Consider the following 15,787-nt stretch of genomic DNA (forward strand, 5'->3'; position numbering starts at 1 on the left):
TGAGATAAGGAAGTAGAATCAGTGAGACTTGACAGATAATTAGTTGAGAAGAGAGGAAGAGGAAAGAATCAAAGATAAGAGCAAGATTTTGATTTTAGTGGACTTAGGTGAATGATAGTGTCATTGAAAGAAATAATGACAGTCAGAAGGAAGAACAGAATGGGGGAAAGACAAAGAATTTGGGTTTGCGCATGTTGAGTTTAAGCTACTGGTGGGGGAGATTAGTGAAAGCGTACTTACTGTAAACTGTTCCAATGCAGGGCTAGAGCTCAGAAGAGAGGGCAAGGTGGGAGATCTTGGGAGTCAAGTGGGAGTCATTTACAAGAAGGTAGTAGTTAAATTCATGAGGGAGAACATAGAGAAAGTGTAAAGGTTGAGCCTTGGAGGACATATATTTGGGGGTGGGGGGAGGAAAAGGATGAACATTCAATGAAGGAAAGAGAAAAGAAAAGGAAAGTGAGAAAGTCCAAAAACCAGGAGGGCAGATAGATGAAATATGTCACTGAAATCAGGAGAAGGGAGGGAGATAACTTAAGGATCTCTGATTTAAAGGAGTTTTTAGAATTGGGATTAATATTATGAATATGGCATGGGAGCTCTTTAATTTGAAACAGATCAAACAAAGACTTAATGATAATTGTGGCTCACATTTACATAGCAATTTAAGGCTGCAAAGCATTTGATATACATTATCTCCTATGATCCTCATAACAGTCCTAAAAGAGAGACTTCACTAGAGCAAAGAGATCTGGGGGAAACAAAAATGAGGTGGTAACTATGTGATTTTAGGAGTGAAGTTCTAAATTCTGTAGATCACCACAAAGATAACTGAACTTGATTTGGGAGTGCCTAAAAAAGAGATCCTCTTCAACAGTAAGAATGCACCCTAGGGGAAAAATAAAGGTGTACAAATGTTTGCAAACCAAATGTCCACTTTGCTCTTGTGTCCTCCAGACCACATGAACATTGAAGAAGAATTCTAAAAGCTACTAAACAAATGGTACTGAACACTGTAGAAGTGGTAAGGAACACAAGGAATGATAAAAAAGAAGCCATGTTTTTTTAGTTTAGTAATGAAGGAAAAGGGGGAACAGAGGGTTAGAAGTCTAGAGCTAGAAGGCTATCTACTTCAATCTCATTTCTCAGATAAAGGGCCCAGGGAGATCTGTGTAATGAATTATTTTACCAATGTCATATGGATAGTAACCTTCAAATACGTGATTTGAACCAGCCTTTTGAGTCCTAAATCAGAACTTTTTCTACAAAACAAATGTACCATAACAATAGCTGGATAGTGGAGAAGGATAAAGTGAAGACTTTTTGAATATTAGGTAAAATTGAACATGTTAATGGACAGATTTCAAATACCAAGAGTAAGAGGGTGATTGATGATGCAGGAGTGATAAATTGATCAATGAAGCAAAGTCCAGGAAAAGTTTGGAGGGAATGGGATTTTAGTGTAGAAACTCAGATATTAATTAGCCTTAGTGAAAAATAGGAATGTCTTCACTGTGACAGCAGAAAGGGAGGAGAAAATAAGTGAGGATGCTAAGAATTAGGAACTAGATGAGGGAGATGAGAATCTCACTAGGGTGTCTTCAGTCTTCTCAGTAAAGTAGGAGGCTGTCATTTGCTATAAGTGAGAGGATGCTTGGTATGGTTGAGAGATTGAGGAGAGACAGAAAGGTTTGGAACAGTCAATGAAATAGGGAGCCAGTATACCAATAACAGCTGAGGAAGTCTCCAGGTGTAACGATTTTTCGTGCCACTGGACCCAGGCTTCCAACGCAGAGAGAGTGGGACTGTCTCTGTGCATCGGCTTTTCCACTTAAATCTCCTTCATGCACAAGTGTCTTTGTGCACACTCATCTATCATAGATGAAAATGCACAGAGACAATCGTCATCCTTGGTTACCGAGAGACTACTACTATATACCAATAACAATTATTTATATTTATGAAGAACAGACTTTTAAAGTTAGAAGGATCTTAGAGATATTCTAATCCAGCACCACATTTTTCAGATAAAAAAAAAAGGCTGATTGATGAGAAACCAGTTCTCACAGCTTGGACCACCATTTCCTGAGGCATGATCATTCTCCCAGTACTACTCACTGTCCAGATTTCTCCATCTTCCCTCCAGCAATCATCCTTCCCACCTCTCTGCTTTTTAGCTCCTCTTTATGTATTGGGTTTTTTACCCATTAGAATGAAAGCTCCTTAAGGATAGGAACTATATTTTTTTATTGTTCCAGTGTATAGCATAGTACCTAGAACATAGTATTTTGTAAATCCTTTGTCTATCCAGCTATATGCATGCATGTATGTAATTTACTATCTGTCTATCAATCTATCAATCTATCTATCTATCTACCTGTCTGTCTGTCTGTCTGTCTGTCTGTCTATGTATCTATCTATCATCAGGAAGACTTGGGTTTGAATCCTGCCTTTCATACTGTTAATTCTGTGTCTATAAGCAAGTCAAAAATTCTGAGTTGGAAGGAGCCTCAGTGACCATCTAGCCCAATACATTCCTAAAAAGCAAGCCTCCCTATAACACACCTGGCAAATGGTCATGTAGCCTCTTGCATAGACTCCCAAGGAGGTGGATTCAATTAACAAGCATTTAAATTCTTACTATATTTCATGTACTCTGCTAGGTGCTGGGGCTACAAAGTTCAAAATGAAACCATTCCTGCCTTCAAGGAGTATGTAGTCAATAATCTCTCCCCCTTTCACAATTAAACTCTTTAAAAAGACCTTCAACTATTGCCTCCACATGATCTCTTCTTACTGTTTAATCCTTTACAATGTGGCTTGAAATTTCACTACTTAAATGAAACTGCTACCCCAAAGTTGTTGGTGATCTCATATGTTCCAAACTTAGAAGTCTTTCCTCAGTCCTTATCCTTCTTCCACTCTTCGCAATATTTGCCACTATTGGTAACCATTTTTTCCTAGAGACTTTTTCTCTTCTGGGCTTTCATGAAACTAATATTTTTTTTGGTTATTTTCCTATTTGTTTGACAATTACTCTGGTGTTCTTCACTGGTTTATCATATACATTATAATCCTTAGCTACAAATGAAGCCACAATTCAGTTTGGGGCTATTCTCTCTTTAAAATATCTCACTTGGTAACCTCATCAGATTCCATAAATTCCATGATAATCTTGGTGTAGATTACTCTAAAATCTACATATCCAGCCATAATTCCTCTCCTGAACTTCAGCAATTCCTGTTGCCTATTGTATATTTCAAGCTGGATATCTCATGATTATAATTTAAAACAATATATCCCAAAACAAACTCATCTTTCATTCCAAAATCATCCTCCTTTTGAATTTACCTATTTTTTATCTAGGACACTACCATTTATCTCAGGTCCACACTCCTCATCTTACATATTCAATCACTTGACAAATTTTGTTGTCTTGTCCATACAATGTCTTTTGTATCTCTTCTCTTCTTTCTACTTGTAGGATTACCATGCTGATGCAGGTTCTCATTATTGCAATTGCCTCCTAGTTGGTCTCTTTGTTTAATCTCTCATCCAATGTGATGCTATAATATTAGTCTGACCATATTACTTTCCCACTCAATAAACTCTACTTATTGCTTTCTCTTTTTTGACTCCTTATTGCCTTCTGGAAAATTAACGTTGGTTTGAGTTATCATGTAAAATCATTTTCCCCTTCAGCTTTCCAAGCAGACTGAAACAGCTTCCTGCCACACTTGAGGCTAGTTCCAAGTTCCCCTCTCTCCAAGGTTATCAAACTGGGTTAGGATGTTCCTTCTTTTGTTAAGAAAATAAAAGGATGAAAGGATTTTAAACAGGACTGATCAGCCATGATAAACTTTGATCCATTTTGAAAGTTAGGTGGCTGGAGGGCTGGCATCTTCCAGGATTATTCAAAGATATGTACTGAAGTAATGAGGTAGAAGTTGAGGTGTATAAGTCCACCTTCTCTTTTGAAATATCCACCAATGTGGACTGTCAGGGAGATCCAAAGGTTGAACTATCAGGCCAATCAGAAAGAGAACATAACTCCCTTTAAGCAAAAATCATTTACCCTATTTTTGGGTAGAAGGAAACTAGGAATAATGATCTATTCATTGTTAATGGGAATTGCCTTCCCCCATTAATAAACAATGTTATTCTTGGAGAAATGGGATTATATTCTTTATTGATTGAAACTCAAATGCTACATTCTCTAAGATTAAAATATAAGCTGTTTTTCTCTTTTAAAATACTTCACAACCTGACAACCACCCACGTTTCCAATGTTATTATATATTACTCTCTTTATTGAACCCTCTGGTCCAGTCAAACTGGCCTTCTGAAGTGTAGAAAGGAATATAATATTCTCTTCCTGATGCCTTGGGCTTTTCTTTTAGGAGAATTGGGAAGAGAAGATAAATTTCCTTAGAGCAACAAGAAAAATGTGTGACACAAAGTGATAATTTCGATAGAAATTTTAAATAATCAGTTATTCATCAAGCTTTCAAGCACTTATTATGTGTCTGACACTGCTTTAAGTGCTGGGAATACAAACAAAAAATACAGTCTGCTTTCATGAAGCTTACATTCTAATGGAGGAAGACAATACATAAAGAGAAGTTGAAATGGTGGAGAGAGAAAGAAGGGAAGATGGTACTGGCTTGAGAGTAGAGTAGATAAAATAAAGTCCAGAAAATTAGAATCAGAGCCTAAAGAAATGCTACATTGGGCACTTTCCTTAAAATGGCAGTTCTAGGGAAAAAATGACCAAAAAAGGGCTGCAGAAGGAGAGCAATCTTCTATGTCATTAGAAGACTAATAGGGTAGAGTAATCTTCTAGAGTGAGAACACTGCTGGGTAATAGTGGAAAAAAGAAGTTCAAAGAGTGGGGAGAGAGAGAAAGAGACAAAGAAAGAAAGAAGTTAGCATTCATTTTAAGTGCTTTTAGAACTCAGGGAAGGGAAAAATTAGAGGGGACTAGAATACTCAGGAAAGACTTTGTGAAGCACAAGATTAATTAGAGTGAGCAGTGTGACATGACAGCCACCAAGTCTCCCTTAAAGTACTGAGACCTTTTCTAGACAAGATGGAAATTTCCTTTTTTTTTAAATGAAGTGCTAAATAAATGTTATTTATTATTGTTGTTAAAAATATCACACAGTTTTCTTAATATTATTGTTATAGCCTTACTATTTTAGACATAAAAGAAGAAAAATGGTATAGAACTACAAAATGAAAGGAATGAAGAGTATCAAAATGAGCTGGCAGTACCTTTCCATTATTTCCATAATTATTTCAATTATATATTTCATTTTACTTAATTATTTATCATGTTAATAATATTTCATATTTATAAAGTGCTTTAATGTTTGCAAAGTACTTTCCCCCCAAAATCATGTCAGGTAGGTCATAGAAACATCATTATTCCCATCTATTTGAGGTCCCTTAATATTACATTTTTACTTTTTTTTAACTTTTTTTCAGAAATGTTTGTTTTCTTCCTCAATTGCCAGTAAGCATAATCTTGGGCATTGGTTTTTCTAATATTTTGAGTTGCACATTTTCTCTCTCCAGCCTCCCTCACCTTCCTCCCTGATAAGGCAATTTTCTATTGGTTATACATATGATATCTTACAAAACATATTTCCACATTAATTATGTGGAAGAACACCATTTAAAAAAAAACAAAGAAAATAAAGTGAAGGATGAGCTGCATTCCAACTCCATCAATTCTTTCTCTTGCTATGTATAACATTTTTATCATATGGTCTTTGAAATTATTTTGGGGTTCATTGTATTGCTGAGATTAACTAAGTCATTCATAATTGTTCATTATGTAATATTGTTGCTGTATACAATGTTTTCCTGGTTCTGCTCATTTCACTCTGTATCAGTTCATGGAAATCTTTCCAGGTTTTCCTGAAATTCTCATGCTCATCATTTTTATACTACAATAATATTTCATTATAATCAGAGATGGGCAATTATAATGTATTGTCATTGAATGCTGATCTCATCAGAGCATATCTGCAGCATTGTATCCATATCTGATATTAAATTTATTTATGGTTGAACTTAATATTTAATTAGTAAATTTATTGTGGTTGGACTTGAATATATTAATTGGTGGTCGCCAGGGACTTAATTTCTAAATCCCAAAATGAATTACTAAAGTAGAATGGAATTTATGATAGTTTATTTTTACAATAGAGGGAAGATATTAAGGAAGAGAGAAAAGGGGAAAGAGAGAGGCAGATAGAGCTCTGGCTTCCTCATAGCCAGGTAGAAATTCTAAGTCCCAGCCAGGGGAAAGGAGTGTCGAGATGATGGGCCTTTCTCAGAAGTTCATACCTCCATAAAGGCAAGGAAACTAAGTCAGCCTTTCACTCACCATAGTGATTATCTAAAAGGAAAGCAGTCTGAGGTCTCCTGCACGAGCTCCTCCAGCGGTCCAGTTCCACAGCCAAGTGTCTTCACCCCAAGTCTGAGTGTCTGTCTTCCAGTCTCTCCTCAAGTGTCTGTCTTCCAGTCCAACTCCGAGGGATTGAAGATCTCTTGATTCATCTTGTGTGCCTCTATTTCCTCTATTCAAAGATCTTTTTCTCTTGTGTCACCTCCCCTAAATTCTACATCTATAAATCACAGCAGATGCTCCTCTCTAAGCCTGCCCACTCAATGTATGAAATGGGTGTCATACCCTTTGTAGTTAGTTAACACGTTTTTTGGTTAGTTAACACCTTTCTGTAGTTAAAATGTGTAGATCTACTTTAAATACTGAGTTAACACTTTGGGGATTAAAATCTAAAAATACACCAGGGATTACAATTTTATCTTCCCAATAAAGGAAGAGCTAATTACCTTCATTGTTGCAATCAGGAGATAGCTAAATCCAGTCTTCACACTGAGCATCATGTTTGGGGGTTGAAATAATGAATATAGTCTGGATGGTATTTTGGTAGAAGTGAGATGTCAAGGTTTGATGTTTATTTGATATCCCACAGTGAAAATAGGCCCAACAGGCCTTCCCAAGGGCCTAGGGTGCTTATTTGACTTTAGACCAGCTTAAAAAACAAAGACGGGGTTTTATTTGAATCACAGAAGAAGGTGGATGGGAGGATTAGGATTAGGATGCCCTAATTGAAAATCTTCCAGCTAAAACCTCTCCCCTTTCTAAGGTCCCTGTAAAGTTTATTCCAGCTTGTGAAGATTAAATTAACTCTCCCCTGCCCACTTTTGGATTTAATCACCAAAAGCATGTATATACCCCACTTACAGTTGAGTGGGGGAGGTCTGTGACCTACATGTGCATTAGTGGGTGACAAACTGGAATCAACTGAATTGGTACAGGTAAAATGGAAGAAAGTCACAGGAAGTGATGAAAAGGAATGATCTTTAAAAATGCCAAGAACTCCCTGTGAAGGGGCCTTTCCATCTTTCCTCTTCAATTTGACTTTGGAGGAGCTCTGACGGAGGATTTTGGATTGCTTTGACTTTCCTTAAAACTACCACGTGGGGTGAATGAAAAAGGCTGACTCCTTTCCTGGATTTTCTGAAGGGACTAACCTCAGGAGAGACCAACCCTCTTTAGAGAGGCTCCCTGTATCCCCAAGTTGCCCCTCTGGCTAGGAACTAACTAGCCCTGCCAGGGTTGAGCCAGAGTTGGAGCAAAATACTTAGTGTATACAGACTAGATATCTTACCCTATTGTCTCTCTGATTTTCTTACATATACTCTTCTATATTTTATAAGTAAATTGTTAAATAAACCTCTTTGGAATTAATTAAATTCCTGGTGACCGTACTCTTGAATAACTCAGTCCAACCTTTTATAAAAACCCTTCACATTTCTACCCCTTACAAGCTGCCTCATCCTCTACTCTGCCTGTCTATAATTTTCCCAGATATCTTACTACCTGACTAAAAATCCTCCAAAATAAGGATTGGCAAGGTTTATATAGTTCTTTAGACTCGTAGTCTGATCCTTTATTCCAAGGATCAACTCTGGCCAGTTAGGCCCAAGATGGCCATTGGCCTTTCTGGTCTTCCTTCAATGGCTGTCTGTACACAGAGCTCAGGGCAGCTTGTGAAGACTGAATTTGACTCTCCTCTGATTGTAACAATGAAGGTACTTAGCTCTTCCTTGATTGTGAAGATTAAATTATAATTCCCTGTCTATTTGTTGATTTAATCCCCAAAAATGTAAGCACAGTACTTAAAGTTGAGTGGGAAGATCTGCCCGTGTTTCATCTAATCACCAAAGATGTAAATATCCCACTTAATCATGAAGTGGGAGGTCTGTGACCCACCTGTGGGATAGTGGGTAACGAATTAGAATCAACTAACTGCCTTCTGGGCAGTTCTAGAGCAGAGAGTCTGTTGCAATTGGTAGATATGGAATTAGGGGAAGTGATACAAGAAAAAGGTCTTTAAAAAAAAAAGAGACAAGGTCCTGAAGAAGGCTGGTTTTTGAGGGTTGGTCTTCTGGGAGTTGTTGGTGGTTGGTCTTCTGGGAGTTTGAAAGAGATACAATTGGAGTAGAGCCTGCTGGAGTTGAGACTGATAAAAGAATCTGCTGATTGAACTGACAACATGGTGAGTGTAAAGGATAACTTCCTTCCTTGCCCTCTGTATCTGTCTCTCTCTCTCTCTGTGTGTCTCTGTGTCTCTCCTTTTTACTCTTCCTTAATATCCTCCCTTTATTGTAAAATAAACTACCATAAATTCCATTTTACTTTAGTAATTCATTTTGGAATTTAAAAATTAATTCTCTGGTGACCAATTAAATATTCAGTCCAACCATAAAATTTAACAATCTGGAAACTCTCTCTCCAGAGGCTGGAACATGAGTAGATGGCAAGGTGTGACAGGTGTTTTCACTCAGGATACCAGAGCTGGTGGTTTTGGTTTCAAGGGGACAGGAAACAAACCCCCTCCTTGACTTGATGGAGATCCCAAGCAGGAGGAAGTTTGAGCTTCAGGTTCTTCCAGAAACAGGAAACCAAAAAGCCCCAGACACCTCTTTGTGTTCCCTTTTTCTATTTCCCCCACATTCTAGAACATAGTCTATATATCATTCCATGGCATGAGGGTCCAGCACACTGATCTTTATGCAAAATCCTTTCACTTGCCTGCTTGTACCCATTTCTCTCCTTTCCTTCTAACAGGGAGGAGATTGGAAAAATAAGCAAGTATAGAAGAAGGTGACCATAATGGTCAGGGGACTGAAGACCATCCCATCTGGAAGCAATTGCAGGACCTTGGCGTGTCTGGCTTTGAAGAAATGAAATTTAGTGTATGATATAGTAGTTATCTTCAAATATGTAAAAGTAAGTTCTTTTGAAGGTAGATTACATTAATTCCATTGTCCCCAAAGAACAGAATTGGGAGTGATGGGCAGAAGTTGCAAAGGGGAAGTTTTCTGCTTCATGTAAGGAAAAACTTCCTAATATTTAGAAAATTCCAAAAGAAGAATGGTTTGCCCTAGAAAGCAATGGACTTCCCATTCACAGGAGAAATCTAAAAGTAAAAGTTGGATAACCACTTGTTGGGAATTCTGTGGAGGTGATTCTAGTTTAAGTCCAGGATTGGACAGGATGACATCTAAAGGCCTTCTGGACTCTAAGATTTGTAACTTCAGCTTTGCCTTGACGGGTGGATATACTCTGAATCATCAGAAAGGTAGCAAAGGTGACACTGAGATTGTCTGATAAAGAATGCAAGTCAAAACAAGTTCTAATATATCAACTACTGACTTGGAAATATTTTGCAAGCAGCTCTCCTATCTAAAGTTCAAATTTGGCCCTATAATCTAACTCAAATAAATGAGCAGATTTGAATTATTTGGGTTAGCTATCCAGGACACCTTTAATTAATCAACGAATTGTCCTCTCTCTCTCTTCTTTACATTGGTCATCTAGATTTGCCTGAGATTCAGGCCCATTTCCTCCTCACATCATTAGACGTGCATAAAAATGTAATTGAGCAATTAATTTCTTTGTCCTGGCCACTTAGAGCATTCCATTTAACCTTTTATGTCATTGATGGATATTTTATTTCTGTACATTGGCATAGAGGAATAAACATTTACTTGTAAATGGTCATTTATTGGCTTTGGGTCCATCTGTACTAGACAATTTATGACTAGAGGATTTGCTTGTTGCCACAGAAGATGATTAATTCAAGTCTATTTATCATTTCCTTGTTTTTGCCTGTGTCATCTAGAGAGCTCCCCACCAAACTGTTCAAGTATCTGATGCCTAACAATTCCAATGTTCCCATCCTTGATGAATATGCTGCTTGTGTACAACGAGCGTTAGCCTCTTTCCAGGTAAACAAGCAAGGTTTCAAGTGGAAAGAGCACCTTTCAGAGTATTTCAGAGGATCAAAGGGTCTTAGAGTGACAGCTTCATGAAAGCTCATCTTGTCTACAAATTGTTTCGGTTGTGTACCTGTACTAGTAAAACAAAATAGTATACATCCTCAGTATGTACATAATAATTACTAGTATTCATATAATTCTTCAGGATTTTCAGAACACTTTATAAATGTTATCTCCGTCACGTAACTGCTATTATTATCGTCATTTTACAGATGAGAAAACCAAGGCAACTGAAGTAAAGAGAAGTTAAATTAATTGTTCAAAGTAATCACATTGTGGGTAAACATCTGACACAAGATTTGAACTCAGATCTTCCTGACCTGAAGCCCCTTCAAATCATCCATCTATTTAAATAGCATGAGTATATGTACTAATCACTCTGTACATTATACCAGTTGTTACATGTAAAATGGATGTATAAAAATATGAGATAAAGATGAAATAATATTTTATCCTCTAGTGAATAGGGAACCCCTTGAGTTATATTGAGTAAGGGAATGAAGAATAATATTTTTGCTTTAGGAGAATCAATCACTTTGGTCACTTTGTGGAAGTGGATGGGTTAGAAAAGGAGAAGTTTGAAATGGAGATAAATTAGGTGGATATTAAAAATAGTCCAACTAAGAAATAAGTACTTGAACTACGGGATAAGATAGGAGAAAGCTATAGCAGCGTAAATAGAAAGAAGAGAATAGAAATGAAAGAAATACAAAACCGATGAGCTATTTCATTCAATTTGAAATATGGACATGTGGTAAAGGAAAGTGACAAGTCCAAGATGATTTTGAAGCTTAGAGTAGCCCTTAATATATACTTGTTGAAATGACTTGACTTGTAAGAACTTTGGTGATAGAAAGGTATGGAATATGAGGAGGTTTGGGGTAAAGGTTATGTCATCATATCTGTGCTTTAAATCACTCTCCGTCTATGTCCTCAATTTTGGGTGACTTACTCTGACATGAAAAGGCAGGAAGTGGGCTTCTTACTTATTGTCCTTAGCTCCCAAATGCCACCCTTTTATAGTCACCTGGAGGAGCTATAGGATGATTATTTAGGGGTGGGGGCAGAATTTCTCCAATGCTCTCTGCAGCAGGGGCTGAAGGTAGCAATTAGTTTAGGCTATGACTTCCCTAAGGGTCCAATGTTCTCTGGGCTGAGGTTTGGATGCCATATTTCTTTCTTGACCATATTTCCAAGTGAATACCTTCCCCTGACTCCTTTTCACCTTCTTTTAATGATTATTTTCTTTTATTGGACTATGACTTGGCAATGGGGGATGTTACATAGCAGAAGGAGGAGGGCAAAACAGGGAAACTTTTGGGATAAAGGTCAATATGGAACTGGGCGCCATCATTGTCTCTAGAAACAAGAGTGGGATGTAACTTGTCTTCCCATTCATCTGAATGATTATACTCATTCCTTGGAGTCAGGCCACAGAATACCTAAAGATGATACCTCAGATCTGCAAGAGACCTCACTCAGTCTTCACTTTTGATACCATCGATTTAGTCCAACACCTTTATTTTTTAGTTGAAAAAACTGAGATCCAAGAATTTAAATAATTTTCCCAGAATCAAACAGATATTAAGAGTCATAGCTAGATTCAAACGCAGGTCCTCTAACTCCAAATTCAGCATCCATCCCAGAGTATCATGCTGCGTCTCAAATCCAACATTATCATTGGTAGATGAGGGGAAAATGGAAAAATAGTGATGTCATAAACTAGCTGTAGGCCTATGGGCAAGTGACTGCCTCTATGTATAAAGTATAGCTAGCTATACCTCTAGTACTATACTCTAGTTTGCTGTTATTCAGACATTTTTCGGATGTGTCTGACTCTTCATGACCTCATTTTGGATTTTTTTGGCAAAGACTCTGGAATGGTTTGCCATTTTCTTCTCCAACTCATTTTACAAATAAGGAAACTGCGGCAAGAAGGGTTAAGTGACTTGCCCAGAGTCATATTGCTAGTAGGGTCCAAGCTCAAATCTGAACTCATGAAAATGAGTCTTCCTTATTCTACATCTAATGCTCTATCCACTGTGCCACCTACCTACCTATAGTAATTAAAGTACTCTGACTATTAAAAAAAAATGAAAGAATCAGATTCGATGATGACTATGGTCCCATCCAGTTCTAACACTATTTCTCAGAGACTTTTGGAGGAAGTGAACTGCTCTGAAAGAATGCTTTGATACTCTCTACACAAGGTGGTCAACCTTTGTTTGAGGCTTTAATTGTATCTTATTAATTGTGAATGAATAGGCTGAAGTTATAGTGGATTAATTAGGGATGAGTTAGTTGGCTCACTGTTGTGAGTCAGAATTGTCCTTTTGTGCTGGGCTCATAAAGAGGGAGATATTTTAACAATTATGGATAGTAACAATTTTCCACATTCATTTTCTGAAGTTCTAAGATCCAAATTATCTCCCTCCCTTCCTTCTCTCTCCTCCCAGAGATGATAAGCAATTTGATCTGGATTATACATATATTATCAAAACATTTTTATTATACACATCATTTGTCTATCAATAAGTGGCCCTGTGTTGTTTCACCAAATGTTTAGTGTCTCTTAAGTCACAAATTTAAATAATTTCCCCAGAATCAAACAGATATTAAATGGCATAGCTAGATTCAAACCCAGGTCCTCCCACTCTAAATTCAGCATCTATTATTATTATTATTATTATTGCAAACATTATTTGAAATTATTATTATATTATTATACAGAATATATTTCCATATTGTTTGTTGTTGTAAGAGAATACTAATATAAATCCAAAACTTTGGGGGTTATCTTGGCAAAGATACTGGTCTAATTTGCCATGTCCCTTTCTAGTTCATTGAACAGATGAGGAAACTGAGGCAAACAAGGTTAAGTGTTTTGCCCTGAGTCACATAGCTAGGAAGTGTCTGAAACCACATTTGAACTCAGGTCTTTCTGACTCCAAGCCCAGCATTCTATACATTGCACCACCAGTTAAACCACTTACTGCCCAATAAACAGCTAGTATGAGTGCTGATTCTGGAATCAAGAAGACCTGAATTCAAATCTAGCATCAGAACCTTATTAGTTATGTGACTTTGGGCAATTCACTTAACCTCCAATTGACTCAGTTTTTTAATGGAGCTGGTAATGACAACTACCCCCCCTCCCCCCAGTTTTGTTATGAGGATCAGATGAGATAATATTGTCAAAGTGTTTAGCACTTGGTGCTATCCAGGGAGGTAGGTGCTATTGCCCACTTTCCATTAAAGGGGCTAATAAGTTAATCAGTACCAAAGTTTGTTCATTTGTAAGGTATTGCATTGGGCAAAGGATATTAATTGCCTGGAGAGGATCCAGAGGGAGGCAACCATGTTGGTGAGGAGAACCATGTTCTCCAAAGGTGGATTGAAGGAGCTCATAATGTGAAATTTGGAGAAAAGAAAACTTGGGTAAAATATGATCTCAAGTAAAACACTGTCTGCAAAAATTTTCAGGGCTCTCCTGTAAAAGATGGGGGAGGCTTGCTTTGCATATCCCTAAAGGACAGCTGGGTGGTGCAATGGTAGAACCCCAAACTTGGAGTCAGGAGGACCTGAGTTCAAATACAGTCTCAGATACTCATTAGCTGTGTGATCCTGGGCAAGTCACTTAACCCTTTTGCCTCAGTTTTCTCATCTATAAAAGGAGCTGGAGAAGGAAATGGCAAATCAATCCAGTATCTTTGCCAAGAAAAAACCTAAAGGAGTCACAGAGAGTCAGACCCAGCTGATCCACTGGGGCAATAATGAGAAGACAGTGTTAAAATAAAAGAGGTCAAATCTCCAGAAAAGGTGACATCAGCTCAGCCATTCAAGATATTCTAAGGTAGAGAGATGGGGGACCTCCCAGTATCTAAGCCCCTAGTAGAGCCTGGGTGAATCCAGTATCAATGGCTGATTTACCTCCACTCTCTGAGGAGCCACTCCTGGCTCCAAGATTGCAACTCTTCTTTCATTGTTCTACCTTCTTCCTCTTGACAAGCAAAGAGCTATGGAAATGGACGTGGAATCTGGAGAGAGCACTTCAATGAGAACAAGTAAATTCTTTCATTTCTCCAGACCGGTGTCCTCATCCATGTTGTCGTATATGACTTCTGAGGATTCTTCTGGCTCTTCATCTATGACCCTACAAGCTCTTGTTCCCCCACCTGCATCCCCTAGAATGCAAGATAACTGAGGGCACTGACTATTTGGTTTTGTCTCTGTATATCCCATTCCTACACAGTGTTTAGCATATAGTGAATACTATGGGGCAGCTCACTGGATAGAGCATTGGTCCCATAGTCAGGAAGATCTGACACATTACTTGAGTAATCATGGGCAAGTCACTTAAGCGCTGCTTGCCTCAGTTTCCTCATCTGTAAAATGAATATACTAATAGTACCTATTTTCCAGGTGGCAAGGATCAAATGAGATTTTATTTCTTAAAATACTTTGTAAACTTTAAAAAACCAAATAATTAGCAATTATTATTATTATTATGACTTAAAAGACATTAAACATTTGGTGAAACAACATAGGGTCACTTATTAACAGATGAATGATATGTCCCCTCAGCATAATGTAATTTCCTTCAGGAGAGGGGCTGTTTGCTGACTTGGTCTTTGTATCGCTAGTTCCTAAACAAGTGTCTTATACATATACATAGTATGTATTTATTAAATATTTGTTGAAACTAATTTAATCTGTATATTTCCTACAGTGCTTGGAATATATATAGTATATATATATAGTATATATATATAGTAGGATATATATATATATAATATATATAATATAGTAGGAACTTCATAATTGTTAAATGACTGACAGTATATAGCATTAAATAGATGATCAACCTATAGGAAGTGAATCCATGAATAGGAATGGGTCATTCCAATCTGGAATATTCTTAATTATAAGTGTATAGAATTCCTCAGGTCTGCCCTAGTGTAAGGCCTACAACTCCAGATTGGATTTACTGGAAAAGGTGAAAAAACAATCTGAATAGTTTTCCCCATTACTTTACTCACGGTCTATATTTTTCTCTACTATTTGTTTTAAAAGATCAGTTGGATTTGAATGAATCCATTTCCTATTTTGAGCAAAGCTTATCCAGATTTGGGCAATATGACTGATGTCCTGATATTTGCTACGTAGCTATTTGATGTTCAAACAAGTAGCTGGCTTTTCTTCTCTTCCTTCAGTGGAAATGTGTTTTTAATTCTTCTTGGAATGATACACATTATTTTTTTAAAGAAACCTATGACCATATCAAAAAATGGAACCATGACAAGGACTTATAAAGAATCCGAGAATGGAAAAATATTTTGCAAACTTTATTGCAACATCAGGGAATTGATTATCTGCATCTTTTCTTTTGCCTAATGTGGTAACTTCTTCT

Source organism: Monodelphis domestica, chromosome 2 (genome assembly GCF_027887165.1).
Source record: "Monodelphis domestica isolate mMonDom1 chromosome 2, mMonDom1.pri, whole genome shotgun sequence".
Taxonomy (NCBI): Eukaryota; Metazoa; Chordata; class Mammalia; order Didelphimorphia; family Didelphidae; genus Monodelphis; species Monodelphis domestica.